Source organism: Phocoena sinus, chromosome 7, assembly GCF_008692025.1.
Source record: "Phocoena sinus isolate mPhoSin1 chromosome 7, mPhoSin1.pri, whole genome shotgun sequence".
NCBI classification, from domain to species: Eukaryota; Metazoa; Chordata; class Mammalia; order Artiodactyla; family Phocoenidae; genus Phocoena; species Phocoena sinus.
Window position 1 is genome coordinate 60,312,832 of NC_045769.1, and position 14,756 is coordinate 60,327,587.

General features: G+C 42.6%; 1 protein-coding gene across 1 annotated transcript in view; it reads right to left on the reverse strand.

Annotated features, from left to right (window-relative positions):
* CDCA7 (cell division cycle associated 7) overlaps window positions 1-13,144 on the reverse strand; it is a 37,660-nt gene extending 24,516 nt beyond the window's left edge. Inside the window, exon 1 of the mRNA XM_032638582.1 lies at window positions 12,979-13,144. The gene's annotated coding sequence lies outside the window, so the exon portion shown is untranslated. The remainder of the gene's footprint in view (window positions 1-12,978) is intronic.
* Window positions 13,145-14,756: the final 1,612 nt, after the last annotated feature.

Here is a 14,756-nt window from a genome sequence, read left to right on the forward strand (position 1 = left end):
GTGTGTGTACAAAACACATGAAGGGTCATTTCATAGAAAAAATAAATATATGTGATACATAAGCACATGAAAATAGTTTGGTATCATTAGCTATTAGGGAAATGCAAAATAAAACCACAATGAGATTAACACTATATACCTATCAGAAAGGTTGAAATAAACAATGGTAATACCACCAAATGCTGGTGAGGATGGAGAGAAGCTGGATCATATATTCCTAGTGGGAATGTATAATGACATAGACACTCTGGAAAATAGTTTTGAGTTTCTTAAGAAATAAAATATGCGGGGGGGAGGGGCCAGTGTGATGAATTGGGAGATTGGGATTGACATATATACACCAATATGTATAAAATGGATAACTAATAAGAACCTGCTGTATAAAAAAATAAAATTCAAAAAAAAGAAACAAAATATGCAACTACATAGGGCCCAGCAATTGCACTCCTGAGCATTTATTCCACAGAAATCAAGACTTATGTTCACACAAAAACGTGCTCATGAATTTTCAGGAGCTCTATTCATAATAGTAAAAAACTGGAAAAAAATCCAGATGTCCTTCAGTGGGAAAAAGTTTATACAAACAAGGTATATCCATACCTTGGAATACTACTTATCAATAAAAAGGAACTGGGCTTCCCTGGTGGCGCAGCGGTTGAGAGTCCGCCTGCCGATGCAGGGGACACGGGTTCGTGCCCTGGTCCGGAAAGATCCCACATGCTGCGGAGCGGCTGGGCCCGTGAGCCATGGCCGCTGAGCCTGCGCATCTGGAGCCTGTGCTCCGCAACGGGAGAGGCCACAACAGTGAGAGGCCTGCGTACCACAAAAACAAAAACAAACAAAAAAAAGGAACTACAGATTAATGACAATGTGGATTAATTATGAGAATTATGCTGGTGAAAAAAGCCAATCCTAAAAGGTTATCATTTATATAACATTCTTGAAATAATGAAGTTATAGATTAGTGGTTGCCAGGGGTTAAGGAGGAGGTGAGGGCAAAAAGGAAGTAGGCACAGGTATAAAAAGGCAACATGAGGAATCTCTGTGGTGGCAGAAATATTCTGTATCTTGACTGTATCAGTGCGAATCTCCTGGTTGTGACATTGTACTATAGTTTTGCAAGATGTTACCATTGGGGGAAACTGGGTAAAGGGTAGATGGCGTCTCCGTGATTTTTTATGACTGCATGTGGATCTACAGTTATCTCAAAATAAATAAAATGTTTAATTAAAAAATAAAACTGTTAAGCTTAAAAAAAATACTGAGTAGTTATCTGTAAAATAAAGGTCTAAAATAAAAATACTGTCCCTGGGCTTCCCTGGTGGCGCAGTGGTTGAGAATCTGCCTGCCAATGCAGGGGATACGGGTTCGAGCCCTGGTCTGGAAAGATCCCACATGCCACGGAGCAACTGGGCCCGTGAGCCACAACTACTGAGCCTGCGCGTCTGGAGCCTGTGCTCCACAACAAGAGAGGCCACGACAGTGAGAGGCCTGCGCACCGCAATGAAGAGTGGCCTCCGCTTGCCACAACTAGAGAAAGCCCTCGCACAGAAACGAAGACCCAACACAGCCAAAAATAAAAAAAAAAAAAAAAAAAAAAAAAATACTGTCCCTAAATCAGGCCAATTAACTTTTTTGCAAAGACACAGAGACAAATTAAATCAAATACAAGACAAATAAGTGCTTATGAGGTTCTGCTCCAGTAATGGTGTAGAGCTCCTATAGGACCAACACTCTTGGACAAAAATCAGTTGCCCAAAGGCACTAGAGAGTGACCAAAAGAAAACAGGAACTGCAAAGATGTTTATAGTTGGAAAAAGGGAATAGCTGTGTGAATTTCCCATTTTTATGTCCTTTTACCTGAAGGCAGTCCTTAGTTGGCACAAGACAGGGTGGCTAAAACTCCAATAGAATCCTGCAGTCTTACTGGTTTGAAGAACCAGAGTTTGAAATGGAAACAGCAATTGGAGACTGAGGGGAAATCTCAAAAAGAAGAGTCATAAACGGGTTGCCTCAAATTCTGCATGTAAATTCTGCCCAAATCTTTGGCTGATTCCTAAACTACATGTGCATGAGAGATCCAAGAAGTTCATCCATGGCTAAAAAAACTAAGCAGAGATTTCAGCTGCTACCAACTACAAGGGAGTCTGAGTGTGGAGTTTGAAGCAGGCCCAGTTAACCTCCTGTTAAAACAAATAATCAAGACTCTTTGGAAGAACAGAACAGAATCCAAAGTGTCTACAATGATTATTTATAATGTTTTGAATAAAACCCAAAATCACTAGACAAGGGGGAAAATACTCATGACTCAGGCAATCAATGCAGACTGACCTCAAGATTCCCCAGATGTTGAAGTTAGCAAAGAAAGATGATAAAACAGCTATTATAACTAAGCTCAAGGACATAAAGGAAAATATCTTGTAATAAACAAATAAAAGCTATCAGGAGAGAAATCAAAGTATACAAATTGAACCAAATGGAACTTCTGGATTTGAAAAATAAAATAGGGAATTTCCTAGTGGCGCAGTGGTTAAGAATCCGCCTGCCAATGCAGGGGACATGGGTTCGAGCCCTGGTCCAGGAAGATCCCACATGCCACGGAGCAACTAAGCCTGTGTGCCACAACTGCTGAGCCTGTGCTCTAGAGCCCACAAGCCACAACTATTGAGCCCACGTGCCACAACTACTGAAGCACGCACACCTAGAGCCCTGCTCCATAACAAAAGAAGCCACCGCAATGAGAAGGCTGTGCACCACAACAAAGTGTAGCCCCTGCTCGCCGCAACTAGAGAAAGCTTGCATGCAGCAACAAAGACCCAATGCAGCCAAAAATAAAAATAAATAAATTTATTTTAAAAAAGAAAGAAAAAGAAAATAACCTAAATAAAATATCTAATGGATAAACTTAAGATTGGAGATGATGTCAGAATAAGTGAACATAAAGATAGGTGATTAGAAATTATCCACTATGAAGAACAAAGAGGAAAAAAGATTGGGGAGAAAAATGGAAAAAGAATAGAAAAGGGACTTAGTGACCTATAGAAACAATACAAAAAAATTCTAATATATGTGTAATCAGAGTCCTAAAAGGAAAGCACAGAGAGAATGAGGCAGAAAAAAATAGTTGAAGGAATAATAGCTGAAAATTTCCCAAATTTATAGATTCAAGAAGCTCAGCGAACCCCAAGCAAGAAAAATACAAAGAAAACCACATCTGTGATGTCCTTTGTAAATTTTCTGAGAACCAAAGATGAAGAGAAAAATCTTAAAAGCTGTTAAAATATATATATTATATACAGGAGAATACAAAGGCCACTGACTTCTCATCAAAAGTATTTGTATTTCCAAAGTCTGTGTTTTAGCATAATGCAATTTTAGCATAGTACCAGCTAGAAAAGACAGTATAAGGATCATGTCCATGACATGAGGCCCTTAACAGAATTGTCAGGAATTTTTTTCTTCAGTCCACCCTTCAAAATAGATCAAAGAACCAGTTACTCCACAGTGAACTGACTAAAACCCACTTACTTAAGAAACTAAAACTGTGCCTTCATTATATAAATAAATAAATATTAACACCAGGTAGTCATACCAATCCTTAAAAAGCCAGGGTAAAAAGGACTGGTAGCAGAGAGTTTAGAAAAAGGAGAGCTGATTAAATTGGATTATCATCCTGATAGCCCCTTTTCTAATCTCTCTTCAATGCTGCCTCCCTGGGGGTTTATTTTCTTTAGAGTCTTGGATAACAAAAGTGTTACTTTCCAGGTGATATCGACCTGATCTAGGACTAGAGTCAGATGACTTAAAAGAAAATTTATAACCCTCCTCAGGATCAAGATCAATGTAGAAAAAAAACAGAAAGGTAACAATAGACATTTCTGAAACTGAAGTTTCATCAGAGACATTCAAACAAATGAACTTATAGATGTATTTTAAAGCTACCTTCACAATGGTTGGAAATAGAAAGCAAACATCAAATAAAAAACATAAATCAGAAGTGGAATTGAACAGGTTATACTGACTCTTATAAAATTTAACAACCTATAAGGATAAAAACCAAAGAGAGAACCTCTTAGAATGGCTGTATTCTCAACAACATTTTACATTAAAGTTATAAAACCTGATTCTTACAATGGCACTGGACTGAAGGTCTTAAGCCTTTGAATTCTCTAATCTCTATTTCCTGTCCTGACTTCTCTTCCTAACGCTAAACTTCCATTCACCAGTGTCTCATGGTCACAGGAAGTATGTTATTGAAGGGCATTTTCCTAACTTCAGTATTCCCAGCACTGTTGTCTTATGTTTTGCCATAACTGTACAATCCTACTATTACTTATTAGTTTTCTTTACATTGACTCACACTTGTTTTACTTGTATAAAAATTAAAATTATAGCTACAACTGGAAAAACAGTATAATTGGCCATCAATAAAATGATAGATGGATAAAATATGAAACATGATTATTAAATTCTAACTAGATTTTATTGTCTTCTGAAGTCTGAGACATGATCTCTTGGACAAAACAAAAAGTGTGATGTTAAATAACATCATCAAACTGAGGCTTTCTCACTGATGTGAGAGAGACTTTGAAAGGATTAAAAGAGAACTGAGAGTTATGGTGTTGATAATGGCAGAATAACCAGCACTAGAATAACTCTCCCACAGATAACAGTCATAAACTGTGGATAAAATGTAATTAACTATTTGAAGATACTGGAGAGGGGCTGAAGCAAGCAAAAACGGGAGGGGCCTTCAAGCCTTAAAAGAAGGGAACTATACTCACTGGATGAGATCCACTCATACAGAATGTTCCCATGTCTAGGGGAGCTAGAACTCAAGCAGAAATCTGCAGTCTTACTGGCTTGTGGTATCAGGCTAAAAAGCTAACAGAGAGGGGCCTTCCCTGGTGGCGCAGTGGTTGAGAGTCCGCCTGCCGATTCAGGGGACACGGGTTTGTGCCCCGGTCCGGGAAGATCCCACATGCCGCGGAGCGGCTGGGCCCGTGAGCCATGGCCGTTGAGCCTGCGCGTCCGGAGCCTGTGCTCCGCAACGGGAGAGGCCACAGCAGTGAGAGGCCCGCGTACCGCAAAAAAAAAAAAAAAAAAAATAGTGGAATTGAATTAATCACACCAATAATTACAGCAAATGTAAATGGACCTAACAAACCAACTAAAAGACTGGAATTGTCCAACTGAATAAAAAAGGAAGACCTAACTATGTGCTATCAATGAAAGACTCCCTTTATTCTATTTCATTTTTTTTTACTTTTGGCTATGCCACATGGCATGCGGGATCTTAGTTCCCCAACCAGGGATTGAACCCATGCCCCCTGCAATGGAAGTGCAGAGTCTTAACCACTGGACCTCCAGGGAAGTCCCCAAAAAGAGACCCACTTTAATACAGGACAAATTAGACTTCGAAACAAAATGTATTACCAGAGATAAAGAGGAATATTTTATAATGATAAACGGATTGTTTCACCAGGAAGACATATCATTCCTAAATGTATATGAACCTAATAGCAGAACTTCAAAACACATTAAAAAAATCTGACAAAGCTAAAGGGAGAAATAAAGAAACAATTGTAGTTGAAGATTTTAACGTCCCGTCTCAAAAACTGATAGAATTAAACCAACACACACCCACACACCAAAAAACTAGGATATGGAGAATTTGAAAAACACCATTAAGCAACTTTACCTAATTATATAATTAACATTTATAAAACATTTCATCCAGCAACTGTAGAGTAGCAGAATGCATGTTCTTTTCAAGTGCAAATGAAACATTCATCAAGATACACATTATTCCAGGTTATGAAATAAGTCTCAATAAACTTCAAAAGGAATTGCCATTGTACCTAGTCTATTTCCTGACCACAGATAATTAAATTAGAAATCAACATCAAGACATCTAGAAAAGTCTCACATATTTGGAAATTGAACAGAACAGCACACATCTAAATAATCCATGAGTCAAAGAAGAAATCACAAGAGAAAAAAGGTTTTGAACTGGATGATGAAGAAGTACAAGGCAGGTATCCCCCACTTTCCGGAAGTTTACTTTACAACCTCTTCGCTTTTACCTGTTTTCCACACTGGAAAGAAAGCCAAAGAGGATTTTCACTTTTACAAAAAAGTGAAAAATGAAAATAACGTACAACACTTATTTTGCAGCCAGCTGCCAGCCACCGTTATAGAGGTGGCACTGCCAACCTCCTTCCCCGGGAACTACACCCAGCATCAAGCCGCCACAGATTTGAACTGTGTCTGTGCTTTATCTCAATTTATTTTGTGCACCAGTTAGCAAGAAGTTAAGGTAATTGCTTTTTCACTTCACACCATTTCAGCTTGCCAAACGTTTCATAGAAGCGCTCTACTTTCAGATAGCGGAGGGGAAACCTGTATCAGAACAGGTGAAATGAAACAATGGCAATAGAAATCGGAATGGTGATTGCCTGTGGAATGTGGGGATTACCTGAAAGATGGCACCGAGGGATGACCTGTTCTCCAACTAGGAAAGATGTGACTTTATCAGACTGTTTTTGAGGAACAGTGGTTCCATCATATCCTGTGACTCCCAGTGTTATATCTCCAGCTAAGACCTTTCTCTGAACTCCAAACTCGTATATTAAGTCAGCTACTTGATGTCATTTTGAACATAACATGTCATAATAGATCCCCAATTCCCTCCTCAAAAAGCCACTCATCTCCAGATCTTTCTACCTCAGTAAATAGCATCATCATCTACCCAGGTGATCAAGCTAAAAACCAAGTATTAGTCGATAGTCCTCTCTATCCCTTGTTTCTCCCTTCTAATGTGTCACCAAATACTCTTGCTTTATTTCCACAAATATATCACAAATCCATCCACTTTTCTCCATCGCCACTGCCATTGTTCTAGTCTATACAGGGGACACGGGTTCGTGCCCCAGTCCGGGAGGATCCCACATGCCGCGGAGCGGCTGGGCCCGTGAGCCATGGCCGCTGAGCCGGCGCGTCCGGAGCCTGTGCTCCGCAACCGGAGAGGCCGCAACAGTGAGAGGCCCGCGTACCGCAAAACAAAAACATAAAGAAAACAATCCTTCATTAGCTTTCCACTGTTCCAGCCCTGCCAAACTCCTCCATCTCATCCTATACCACTGGCCCCCCTTGCTCAACAAGATTCAGCCACGGAAACCTCAGGCTCATAACCACCTAGAGTTCTTTGCACAGGCTATTCTGTCTGCTTGAAAGGACCTTTGTACTTTGATTCCTTCTCTGCCTTCAAGTCTAGGTTCAAATGTCACCTCCCCTAGGCCCTGTATTACATTCAGAAAGCCCTCCCCTCAACCCTATTATGTTCTATGTCAGGACCCTATTGTCTCCACAGACCCTCTCAGAATCTGAAGTTTTCATGGTTATTTGTTTACAATCTGTCTCACCCACTACTCCCAACATACACACACACATATCCAAAACCTACCCAGAATTTAAACTTTAGGAGAGCAAAGACCCGGTCTTTTTTTTTTTTTTTTAATTTTATTTTACTTATTTCATTTTGTACAGCACGTTCTTATTAGTTATCTATTTTATACATATTAGTGTATATATGTCAATCCTGATCTCCCAATTCATCCCACCACCCCCCGCTGCTTTCTCCCCTTGGTGTCCATACGTTTGTTCTCTACACTGTGTCTCCATTTCTCCCTTGCAACCAGTTCCGGTCTGTCTGATTCATGGTCCTCATCTTAGTACCATGACTGATACAGGGGTTCAGGACATGTCACCCCAAAATATGCCACTCTGGCATTTATTTTTCATTAAAGGTACTGGAGAAACAGCCAGTGCAAGGACACTGACTCTCCTTTGTCCCCTGGAAGTAGGAGATAAATCTCCTGTGATGAGAAAAGGACTAAAATAATGCCATTTGCAGCACCATGGATGAACCTAGAGATTATCATACTAAGCTAAGTAAGAAAAAGAAAGACAAGTATCATATGATATCACTTATATATGGAATCTAAAATACAACACAAACGAACATATCTGTGAAACAGAAACAGACTCACAGACATAGAGAATAGACTTGTGGCTGTCAAGGGGGAGGGGGAGGGAAGGATTGGGAGCTTGGGATTGTTAGTGCAAGTTTGTGTGCCCAACGCAGAGTGAGGCCAAACAAGCTGAAACGTCGGAATCTGGAACACAGAAAAAGGTTTATTGCAGGGCCATGCAAGGAGACGAGTGGCTCAGCCCAAAAAAAAAACCCCTGAGCTCCCCAAACACTTTCACCAAAGCATTTTTAAAGGCCAGGTGAGGGGGGGGGGGTCGCAAGATATGTGATCAGCACATGTAAAAGTCTCTAACTGGTTGATGGTGAGGTAACAGGGTGGTGTCATAGGGGTTAACATTATCTATCCTTAGGCTCCAGGAGGCCTGGGGCTATGTGCTCATGGTCATCAAGTAGTTAACATCTTCCATTTGGTGGGGGGTTTTCACATCTGTAAAACAGCTCAGGAATGTGCATCAAATACTGTTATCCAGGTACTTCAGAGAGGAGCTAAAGCAGAGGATATGGGGGAAGGCTATCCCATAGGGTCCTGCTCCGTTAGTGGATTAGCAGATGCAAACTAGTATATATAGGATGGATAAACAAGCTCCTACTGTATAGCACTGGGAACTATATTCAACATCCTGTGACAAATCAGAATGGAAAAGAATATATATATATGTACAACTAAGTCACTTTGCTGTACAGCAGAAATTAAAAAAAAAAAAAATCTCCCCTGTGAAAGGTACCTTCCCTGTACCTGGAGGGTAGAAGGCATCCTCACCACAAGATACAGGGAATCTAGGGCCAAAAAGACTAGATAAGCAAATCTTGGTACTTCCTCACCATTTACTACTTCTAGCCCAAACCTGTTTGTCTTGTCAGTTCTTCACAAATCTATTGTTTCTTTGTCTAAAAGTTAGAAAAGCTTCCTGCTCTGGTCACGTCTTTCAGCCTCTTATCTTTGTGGGGCTTTTGTATATAGGAACAGAATTAAATTTTCCTCTTGTTAATCTTTTTATTACAGGGGAGTCTCATTCAAGAACCTAAGAAGGGTAGAGGCAAAATTATTTTTCCTCCTCTACAGTGATGTATAGTAAATGTTGAATAAATTAAGATAACACCTGGGGATGCCAGGACAGCTAACTGAGAGTTTCTCCGTTATAGTACTTATAACAAACCTATTTGGACAGTCTCCTTTTTGTTAAAACCTAGCAAGGCTTCTTTCCTTTCAGTGAAAAAGAGGTTACATTTGTCACTTTCATTTCTGACAACTGTAAAAAGGAGAAATCACCCAACACAGCCTGGGAGGAAAAATAAGTCTCTGGACTAGGATTTTGTAGGCTCCTATAGATAGGGAGGGGAAGAGCGAAAATAAAAGATGGACAAAGAATGAAGGAGATGTATGGAGTGGCTGAATCATCTCCCTGCCTCTGGTCCCACTGCCAACTGCCCACTCACCCACCCAGATTCTTCCCGGTCAGCGAGCGATTTTAACACACACACACCACATAGTTCCCCTATTTGCAATACCTCAGGGGCTCTCCATCTGCTACTGAATAAAAATTCAAGAATTTCAGCCCAGCTCACTTACGTATTGGTTTTTATTTGTTTGCCCTTTCCAATGACTGCCTGTTTTTCATTCCCTCTTAAAACTCCCACCATCCACCATCTACTCTATCACTTAGTGTTCTTTTTTCCCTTTTCCAAGACTTGGCTACATTGCCCCAGGAACCCATGGAGCCACCTTTACAGGCACTCTTTCTCACTTCCTCTGCCCAAGCTAAAGATGCCGGTGTACCTGGGGCTTGTTCTAGATTCCCTCCTCTATCCACACACTCTCCATGACCACACCCAACATGCTTGCCTCTTTTCTCTCCTTTCCTCCTCTATTCACCCTTTTTTGGGCCAAGTCTTTAGAGTTAGGGAGTGTCTTTCTCTTTAAAAGAAAGGTGAGGGGCTTCCCTGGTGGTGCCGTGGTTGAGAGTCCGCCTGCCGATGCGGGGGACACGGTGGTTCGTGCCCCGGTCCGGGAAGATCCCACATGCCGCGAAGCGGCTGGGCCCGTGAGCCATGGCCGCTGAGCCTGCGCGTCCGGAGCCTGTGCTCCGCAGCGGGAGAGGCCACAACAGTGAGAGGCCCGCGTACCGCCAAAAAAAAAAAGAAAGGTGAACAATTTCACAGGCAGAGTGAGGGTGACACCCGAGAGCAGTATATTTGTCTATACCCTTTCTCCCTACAAGCTGGGCCGCCCTAGAATTGGCAAAGCCTCCCCAACCCAGCTACAAATACCTCCCTCTGCCGCCTAGTTTTTTCACCTGGCCCCAGGCTAACTCCTTTTCTCAGAAGGTGGGCCACAAATAGCAATGAGAAACAATAGGTATTCTTTTGTCTTAAGTGGTTTATTTGCATTTTGAAAAAACTTCCTTCCTACCTTCCTTCCTTCCTTCCTCTGTCTCAAAGAGCTTTTGTCTCACCAAGAAATGTCCTCTAAAAAAAAAAAAAATGTCCTCTGAGAGGTCATTTTCTATCTCACTTTCTAGACTTAGTTAGGTGTTCCTTTTCTGAGCCCCCATCAAGACTTGTTTTGTTTTCCACTCTCTCCTCCGCACCACAGCCATTAAGATCCTTGAGAACAGGGACGTAGTGTTCCAATGCCTAGCACAAGAATGGCAAGGGACTTTGATTTTTGAGTGCAAACTCTAAGAGATTGGTAGTGGTTGCCTGGAGCACTGAGAATGACCACGATCCTGGGGGGGGGGGGGGGGGGGGGGCGGGGGGCGGGTAGAGAACAGCAGCCGCCCCACTCTAGAGCTTAATAGGAATTGTTGGAGCCCAGAGTAGGCTGCCCCCAAATGTGCCTCAGTGGCATATTCATTGTTTTAAATTAAAGTTACTTAAGAAATGACCAGGGGGCTTCCCTGGTGGCACAGTGGTTGCGAGTCCGCCTGCCGATGCAGGGGACACGGGTTCGTGCCCCGGTCCGGGAAGATCCCACATGCCGCGGAGCGGCTGGGCCCGTGAGCCATGGCTGCTGAGCCTGCGCGTCCGGAGCCTGTGCTCCGCAACGGGAGAGGCCACAACAGTGAGAGGCCCGCGTACCGCAAAAAAAAAAAAAAAAAAAAAAAAAAAGAAAGAAAGAAATGGCCAACACAGAAGGGACACTGTGACCCTCCTTCCTTTCTCCCTGAAAGCAGGAAATAAATCTCTCACGTGAAAGGTATACTTCCGATAGGGATTGAGTAGGATAATCAAATAGCTTAGAAACCCCATTAGGGGATTGTAGCTAGAGAGGGAACTTTAGGGGGCTTTGGGAGACCACAGTAAGATTAATGGTCACTCAAGAAAGTAATGGGAAAATGCTGAAGCAATGTGGGCTTGCTTGACTCACGAAGCAGAACAAGTCACTTAGCATCAAAGCCAGATTGGTTTGCCTAACAACAAAATCAAGCTAACTTGATTAGCAACAAAATCGTGCACCAGAAGCACGAGACAAGCCCCAAAACAATAAAACAATGGTGGCAGGCATGAGACCTACATCCTGCCCAGTGAGCTCAGTAAGTTAATGACCCTCAAAACATGCTCTTTGACCCCTAGGACATGCTCTTTGCACAATTCCCTTAAAACAATAGTGAAGAATAAGATGTCATCAAGTTAATGATCCCCAGCACATGCTCTGTGCACACAAAAAAACAATCATTTATAGAAAGGTGACGTTTCAAAACGAAAGACCCTCATGGTACTGAGACCTGAAATAATTTTTCCAATGTGCCATGACAGTCCTGACCTGACCATGTAGGGACGAAAAACCCAACCCGGAGGAGGAGCTGATGATGGAAACGTGATGTCTACTCAAGAAAGATAAAGAAGGTCTTCTCCCCACACCTTCCTTTGATTATAAAACTGTAACCCACTAAGTATTCGGGGCAGCGCAAAGCTTGCCTGCCTGCTTGTAAGCCTCACAAGCGTCCTATTCTAATAAATCACTTCTTACCTATCACTTTGCCTCTTGCTGAAATCTTTCCGTCCTGAGACATAAAGAACTGGGCTCCTTGGAGCCCAGAGATATGACACCCAACGATTTCACCCCACCTCTCCCTTCAATTCCACTATCCCTCCTTTGGGCTACTTATTTACCAACCTCCATGTGACCAGGGATTTGTCATTACCCTCAGGAACTTTTATGCCCATGCAAATGACCCATCTAACAGTTTACCTTCAGATTTCCTCAATCAGATTCTCTTGATCTCCAGATTCTTCTCACACCTCAGAACAGCTCCGCTCTCAGAATGGTCAGCTCTAACAGCATGACTCAAGACCACTCGTGTCCTCTCTGCAGCTTTCTCACTCCCTTACTTCCACAAGGCCTGCTTTATATTTTATCAAACATGCTGTCATTTGACTCTTTCTTTTCTTGCCCTCTGGCAAGTTGGATAGAGCTTTCATCGCTGGCCTAGACCTCACGGTCACTGCTTCACTCTCTCACCCCTAGCCTGAGCGCCTCACACCTTGGGCGGCTGCCCTTAAGGCTTCCTCTGGCAGCTGAGCACTGTTGTAAAAGATCAAAGGATGATGAAACTAGTCATCATTTTAGATGTATGACGGCTAGTTTCAGCTAGATTTTCAATGCCCTTAGTTAATGCTATATAGGGTTCCAAGTCAGTTCAAGTTCCTTCATTAAATCCCACCAAGGTGTACCCAAACCACTCACTCCTTTTTTGCACGCGGGCCTCTCACTGTCGTGGCCTCTCCCTTTGCGGAGCACAGGCTCCGGACGTACAGGCTCAGCGGCCATGGCTCACGGGCCCAGCTGCTCCGTGGCATGTGAGATCTTCCTGGACCGGGGCACGAACCCATGTCCCCAGCATCGGCAGGCAGACTCTCAACCACTGCGCCACCAGGGAAGCCCTACTCACTCCTTTTTATCACACCTTTTACTCTACTCTTACCTTCTTTTCTGGCTGAGGATTCCACCTCCTACTTCAGGCAGAAAAAAGATGCAACTTCTCGCCTAGTTTCCACCAACAAACACTTCTGCGGTTTCATCTATTCTCAGTTAACCTCCTTATCTTCTTTTGTTCGAGACTGTTTTTCTGTCTGTGGTTTAGATCAGTGTTCTCTGAGTGTGGCTCCCAACCTGCAGCTTTGGCCAAGGCCTTGGAACTTGTTAAAAATGCAAATTGCGATTGGCCCCGCCCCAGACTCGCTGAATCATTCACTCTAGGGATGGGCCCAGCAGGCTGTTTTAACCAGCCCTCCAGGCTATTCTGAGGCAACTGAAGTTTGAGAATTACTTTTTTGTAAACTTGCTCTTTCATATATCTGCATTCTCTTTTTTCGTGTAATATTTCCTCTGGGAATTTATTCTGTTAAAAGAAAAAGAGACAACAGCCTCCAGATGGAGTCACTTGAGCTAAGCTCCACATCAGCAAACCAAGACTCGGTACCTAACCTAATTGCAGTTTCTGCCTCTCCCAGGAATGTAACCTTTAACTAGCCAGTCCGGAATTGCCTGGTCAGTACTAATGAGGTAATCCACCGGGTAGACCCCTTCCATCCCCCATGGGAAGGTGACCTTGCCTGAAGCAGTGCGTGCTTTCCTTATCCCTGACCCTTTCTGCCCTTTTTTTTTTTTTTTAAAGGTGAGGGGCAGTAAAGCTAATTTTTTTTTTTTTTTTCGGTGTGTGGGCCTCTCACTGCTTTGGCCTCTCCCGTTGGGGAGCACAGGCTCCGGACGCGCAGGCTCAGCGGCCATGTCTCATGGGCCCAGCCGCTCCGCGGCATGTGGGATCTTCCCGGACCGGAGCACGAACCCGTGTCCCCTGCATCGGCAGGCGGACTCTCAACCACTGCGCCCCCAGGGAAGTCCCCTTTCTACCCTTTTGTACAGCTCCTCGGAGTTCCTCTCTATCTACCTATCGGGATGCTGCCCCGATTCATGAATTGTTGAATAAGGCCAATTAGATCTTTACACTTACTCAGCTGAATTTTGTTTTTTAACAGTTCTAAGGAAATCAGCTAAAATCGGGTAATGGTTTTATACACACAGATGTTCATTACAGTATTATTCATAACGGGGAAAAATTAGGAACAAGCCCAATGTCCACGATGGTGAAATTCTTAAGAAAGGACAATGGCATATAAGCAGCAGTTAAATGATGTTTGTCGAGTATTTTTTTTTATTATACAGGTAAGTGATTATGCTATAATGTTAAATTTAAAATTTTTAAAGAAAATATGAAGTTGTATATAAAGGCTGGTTTACATGTTGGCTTTAATACCAGCAATGATCCATGCTCCCTTCCCACACTTCACTAACCCCACAGTAACAGGGGTTGTTGTTTGCTGGTTTTTAAAAAGAGAAAATCAAAGAAATTGGGAGAGGAAACAAAAGCAGTAACATTTTACAAACTGGAAAAGAATGGGTGGAATGGGAACCATCTTAAGAAGATGGATTCCTACAGCAGAAACTCACACACCAAGCAGTTATACTCCAATAAAGATGTTTAAAAAAAGAGATTAAAGCAAACAAACAAACAAAACAAGAAAATGGATTCCTCTTACAGGGCAGAATTCCCAAAAGACTCAGAAATTGGCAGCATCATATACCTTTCTGAAGAGGGGTACAGGTGAACTACAAAAAGGAGGAATGGTTGAAATTCAGTGTAAGGAGCAATTGGAGCCCCAGGCCCCTCCCCCCTTGGAACCCCCAAGTGGCTGCCTCTCT